The sequence below is a fragment of the Heterocephalus glaber genome, unplaced genomic scaffold (assembly GCF_053883595.1).
Source record: "Heterocephalus glaber isolate CG9 unplaced genomic scaffold, H.glaber_assembly_v1.0 deba00001720, whole genome shotgun sequence".
NCBI lineage: Eukaryota > Metazoa > Chordata > Mammalia > Rodentia > Bathyergidae > Heterocephalus > Heterocephalus glaber.
The window spans coordinates 13,437,282-13,443,718 of record NW_028258433.1 but is presented as its reverse complement, the minus strand read 5'-3'; positions in this window follow the sequence as shown (position 1 = coordinate 13,443,718).

Here is a 6,437-nt window from a genome sequence, read left to right as displayed (position 1 = left end):
TAGCAAGTCCCTGTCTCAAAAAACAAAAATAAACAAAAAATGAATGCTGTGGTGTATGTGTTGTCATAGTTGCTTTCCTGGTGTCAGGGCCAGTGGGCTGAAGGGAAGCCTGGTCAGGCAAGGTTCCCAAAGAAAAGAATATGTGTGGAGCAGACATCACATAAAAGCAGGAACCAAACTATTTTCCAGCACCACAATTATAGTAGTTTTTTGTCAGCTTACTAAGACATAGACAAAACAGTCCGGATGACCTTGCAGGCTGTGTGGCACATGCATGGTTGTCTATGGTGATTCATTATTATATAACAAAGCCCCATCATGAGCCTGGACTAAATGATGAGATTGTATCCTCAGGTGCCCTCAGACGCCCTCAGATGCCCAGGCTTTGACACATCTCACAGTGGCCTCCTACATCACACCTTTTCAAACTTCAGGTGGCTGCTGCTTCTTGTAAATGGCACACAAGGCTGCCCCTTGTGCTCAGAGCCCACAAAAGCAATACAAGGAACAACACATAATCATCAACCCCATTGCTATTGGAGCACCACTGAGAGCTACCCAGTGCCAGGTGGATCCTAGGGATTCTTATCATTGGGTTAGGGGGTCTTGTTGCAAGGCCTGGATGGCAGACACTTCCATCTCCATCTCTTGTAAGGACTCTTGTACTTGTTCCTGGTGATCAGGAATAAAAACACAGCATTCTACATGTAGGAGGGAACAAGAGCCTCTCTGTGCTGCAGTCAACAAATCCAGAGCCATACGGTTATGTAACACCACTTTTCTCATCTAGGACGTTTCATCCATGAGCAACATCAGAGACTGGCGCATGATATTTTAGGGCCTGTGCCATCTGTTGAGCCAGAGCTTCAACTTGGAGGGCTAGGTCTGTAGTCCCTGCCCCTGATACCAGTACTGCCATAGAATAAAACCACCAGGCCACTTGTTTGACCTGGTGCTATCTGTAATATACAGTCTCCCAATTGTTGGGTGTGTCTATCAGAGTGGGCCTGGTAGTGCTCTTAATATAGGGAAAGCCCCAGGAGCAGCACCCTGTCCAGTTTACAGGGAAATACGGCCAACTCATAGTGCAATAGACACATAAGGCATCCACCAGGGCCAGTCAACGGGCACTGTACCTATGGGCTTATGGCCATCCCACCAGGCATTTGTGTCATTCACCCATAATGTGTTGTTACACAGGTGCAGGGTATCCATCCTGCTGTGTGATTTCCCACTGATTCATTGATCTATTCAATTCATAGTGGGGCAACATCAAACAATATTATTTGATTCAAGGGAAGGGGCTGCAGCTCAGCAGCACTGAGCCTGCCTGGCAAGTGCAAGGTCCTGAGTTTGGTCTCTGGCACTGGAAAAAACATTACTTGATTCACCGTCATCCACCCCCAACTCTTATGCATCATAGATCCCAGTCCTTGTGGAGTGGTTGTGCTCTTCCAGATCAGTGCCTCAACAGCCTGGTGTCACTGATCCCACATGGGTCCATCTGGTTCTGCTGTCACTAGTCCATCCAATTGCGCAGAGATGCTGGCATAATTCTCCACAGAAGGCCTTTGGCCACACCCATCAGGAGTTCAGCGCAAACCCATCAGTGCGATTGCTGGTGCACATGAGCAAACATGTGTGCCCAGGAGACGATGCTGTTAGCTTGACTCACCCTGGTCAGAAAGACAGGATGGAAAGAGAAAGCATCATAGGGAGGCTGCTCACCCTTCAGGGAAGATACAGGCCACATGTTCATCCGGCATTAGGATGGTGGCTGGGATCATTTTACCTCCCGGTTTAGAATACCTGTGTCCCTGTTGCCACTGGAGGCAAGGGGGTTGGTCCCAGGTCTATCACCCCCAGGGGAATAGGCCAAGCAGCCACAATGGCACTTCCCTTTAGAACAGTGGCCCTGGCATCAGGTGGGGAGCACACCAAGGGCTTCAGGAGCTATGTTGAAATCCAGGGCTGCACCTCTGTGGCATAGCACAGTCCCTCCCCCCAGGGCTCCAAGAGGAACACAAACTCACCAGCAGGGGGTCTGTGGGCCACTCTCCAATCCATTAGTACTGGGTCCCCACCCACATAGGCTCTAGTGTATAGGGGATCAAAGCCCCTTTTATCACCTTAGGACTTTGCCTTGCCTGTCAAATGTGCAGACAAGTCAGCTGTACTTTCAGAAGGTGACCCAGTGAGCTGTCTCCTGTATGCTGGTGCTGGTCATTGAGCAATTGAACAGCCTGTGGTAAGGCCTGAATCCACTTGATAAACTTGGGAGCCAAATTGGCCAGCTTAGTTTTTAAGAACGCATTATATCTCTCAATCATACCAGCAGCTTTTGGCCAGTAGAGCACATAAAAGTGCCAGATAGTGTCATTGTCCCTGGGCCACTGTTGTACCTAACCCTTATAAAATGGCTTCCCCAGTTAGATGATATTCCTAGTGGCATTCCATACACTGCAGTCAAGCATTATAATGGTATGGGTCATTATAATGGTATGTGTCATTATAATGCAGTCAAGCCTTAATGGTATGGGTCTGTTCAGCAGAGAGCACAGAGTAGACAAAGCCTATACCCAAGGCAGTATCCACAGCAGTTAGAGCATATTTATGTCCCTCTGAGAGAGGCAAGGGCCTGATATAGTCTACCTACCATTGCTGCAGGGGATGGGGTGCCCACAGTATTGCATCCAATTGTGTGGGCACCCTCCTCCTCCAAGGGCACAGCTGAGTGCATTGAGGGCACACCTGCTGCTCTTGACTCTGAGGGAGTCATCTCCAAACGCCATCACTGTGCTACAGCTTGCATGGTACAGGGCCCTATGAGCCCTAGTTTCTTATGGAGCCAAAGCACCACTGCTGAGGGTGGCCCTTGAAGGGCTGCTACCCTTGTCAAGTAGTCGGCTAAATCATTCCCTGGCAAGAGGAGAGGCCTATATCCTGACACATGGTACACCACATGTGTTATGGTCTGGCCACGCTTCCATAAGTCTCCCCATAACCCAGCACCCATAGGAGTCAATATCCTATCTGCCAGTCTTGTACTGCCCAGGTTGGTAACCAGAGCATCAGCCCTCAGAATACGGCCCAACTGTCTGTGTAATCATGCAGAGATTCATCCTCATGCATGACAAGTAACCACATTGCCCACAACTGTGCCCATTGGCTTGACTTGCCTATCCCAACCTCAAACCAGAGTGTCTCTGGACTGGGGTAGACAGTGACTGCTGACCATTGCAGGGTTGTGCCATGACTAGGGCCATCAGTATACCAGGTCTCAGCCAGAGGTCTCTCCTTCCCTTCCACACAGGGACTAGTGGTCATGACCGGTAACTCATCATCCTGTGTGGTTTCTTGGGCTGTGTATGTCATGGGTCCCAGCACTGCTACCAGTTCGGCTGCTAGCAGGCTGGCTGAAAAAGAGGGTTTCTGCTATAGATATGTTCCTCACTGTGCTAGAGTGGGGGCCTGGGCCACTCCACTCTTGGGTCAAGACACCCATGTACGTACCCAGCCCTCTAGTGGGTATTTAGTTTGCACTTCCACAGTCTGCTGCTCTGTGATTCTCTCACAGGTGTGCAGAGCAGCATAGAGAACTGCCAACTGCTTCTCAGTCAGGGAATACCTGCTTTCAGCTCCTTTCTACAACTGTGACCAAATGCCAATAGGGTGCTTTCACTTCCCCTGCTTTTGCCACAAACCCCAGCCAAACCCAACCCACTCATTAGGGTGAAAGGCAGGATAGGGTCAATAACTTGAAAGGCCTATACTTGAGGGCTGGGGATTTAGCTCAGTGGTGCCAACGCCTGCCTCGAAAGCACAAGGTCCTGAGTTCAATCCCCGTTACCCAAAAAAAAGGAGGGGGGGCTATACTTGAGCGACTGCCCTCTTTGAGTCCTGGAATGCAGTTTCTGCTGCATCAGTCCAGTCCCATGTTGCACCCCTTTGAGTCATCTGATATAGAGTGCTCCAAGGTGTCTAGGCATGGAATGAACATCTGCCAGAAACCTAGCAAGCCCAGGTACACTTATAACTGGCATACAGTTGTTGGTCTACGGTATGCCTGGATATTATCAATTATTGCATCAGGGATTACGTTTTTCTTACCCAACCAGATAACACCCAAGAATTTGACAGAGAAGTCAGGGCTATGGACCTTGTCTTTGTGGATGGCCCACCCTTTGGCCAGCAAAGCTTCTTTTAGACAGAGTGCAGCAGCTTCTAAATCTGTATAGCAATCAGAGGTTAACATGACCTTATCAACATAATGGAACAAAGACACAGAATGTGGCTTGGTCTATGTGGCCAAATCCTGAGCCACCAGGCCATGGCACAAAATAGGGCTGTGTTGAGGGCCAGCGATGTAGTTCAGTGTTGCTGTGCCTGCCTGGCAAGTATAAGGTCCTGAGTTTGATCCCTAGTACCAAAAGAAAAAAAAAGTAAACACAGTGAAAAAGATAAAAGTTTTAGGGCCAGGATGTAGCTCAGTGGTGCCACACCTGCCTGGCAAGCACAAGGTCCTGAGTTCAATTTTTTTATCAAAAAATAAACAAACAACAACAAAATAGGGGTATGCAAATACTCTTGAGGCAACACTTGAAAACACTTGAAAAGTCCATTGTCTGCCCTGACAGGTGAAGGCAAACTGGTTTTCTCAGGCAGGATAGCAATGGAAAAGAATGCATTGGCCAGGTCTACTATGAAGTGGTATTGACCCAATGTCAGGGTGAGCTGGTCCATCAAGTCAGCAATATTGGGTACTGCTGCGTACAATGGAGGAGTCACTTTGTTCAGTTCCTAGTAGTCCATGGTCATTCTCCAAGTCCCATCGGGCTTCCACACAGGCCAAACAGCAGAATTGAAAGGACTTCATTCAGGGCATATCACCCCTGCTTCTTCTAACCTCAAAACAGTCTGTCCTATTTCCTTATGGCCTCCCAGCAGCTGGTACTGCTTCACACATACAACCCATGTTGCCTGTGGAAGAGTCAATGATGTGTGATGGTGATATCCTCAAACAATAATTTTTATCACACAAATCCACAAACAGAATTCCCCCTGTGTGGTGTCTAACCTGACACCAGTCAGTATGTTCACCCCCAGTATGCATTCAGCAACTGGGGGAGCATAAACATCACAGGGACTCGAGGCCAAACACCCAATCCCCAAAGTCACCTTGGCCTTCCAGACCATAATGTAGTGACCTCCAGGCCCTTCTATGTATGCAGTGGGTCCTGTGAAACAGTCTGGGTTGCCATGGATCAGTGTTGACTCGGCTCTGGTATCCACCAATGAAGTACACATTGCACCTTTTTCAGGGACCAATAAATAGTTAATTCCACATTTTGCCTCCAGTCTCCCAGGGTCCCTATCAACTGGGTACCTTGGCCTGTCTCCTAGTCTGGGTAAAAGGCTGCCCGCATCAGCTCATTCTGCTGCACAGGGGCTCCCTTTACCTTTGGGCCCATGAGCCAGCACTGCTGGTCAGGGTACAACTGCTTCCACAAAGACAGCAACACATCTAAGGACTGCCCATCCAGCTTCTCTGTGTCTAAGCCAGCTGCTTAATTCTTTTTAAATTCCTTTCCCCTCCTCCCCTACTCCCTTCCTCTATCTCTTGGTCCCCTTCCAGTTTGCAAAAGATCTCTCTGTTTCCTATTATTTATCTTTAATTTGCTCTTTATTTATATTTTGGGTTCCTCACATAAAAGAAATGATGTAATATATAAGCTTGTGTGTTTGACTTGTTTCACTTAACATTATGGTTTTTAGGTGCATCCATTTTCCTACAAATAATTTGTTTGTCCTTGTTTATGGCAGAGTACTACTCCATTGTGTATAAATAACACATTTTCTTTTTTTTTTAATTTTATTGGTACATTTTAGGTGTACAATATAATGACATTCATCACTAGAAATTTGGACTTTTACATAATCTCTCCTGGTTCTTAATTTTCCCTCTTCCCTTGCCCTCCCTTCAACCCCTCCATCTCTCTCTATTTACCAAGACTTTGTTTCCATTTTTCTCACTTTCTCTTATTAATTCCATTCCCTTCTTTCCTTTCCCTTACCCCTCCCACTTCCCCTTCCCCTTTGTGCCTTTTCTTCCTATTTCACATTATCTATTATACCTTTTAGTCCTTATTTACACTTTCAATTTCTCACACTAGAGAAACTATTCTGTATTTACACATGTGTGTCCTATTTATTTCACTTAAGAGTATCACCTCAATGTGCATCCATTTAGCTATAAATGTCTCTAGTTTCTCATTTTTTATGGCTGAGTGATACTCCATTTTATTAAAAAAAGCACATTTTCTTTATCCAGTCTCCAGTTGATGGCCAATTGGGCTGCTTCCAAGTTTTAGCTATTACAAATTGTGCTGCTATGAACATGGGTACACATACATCACTGTGGTATGATTCTTTTAATT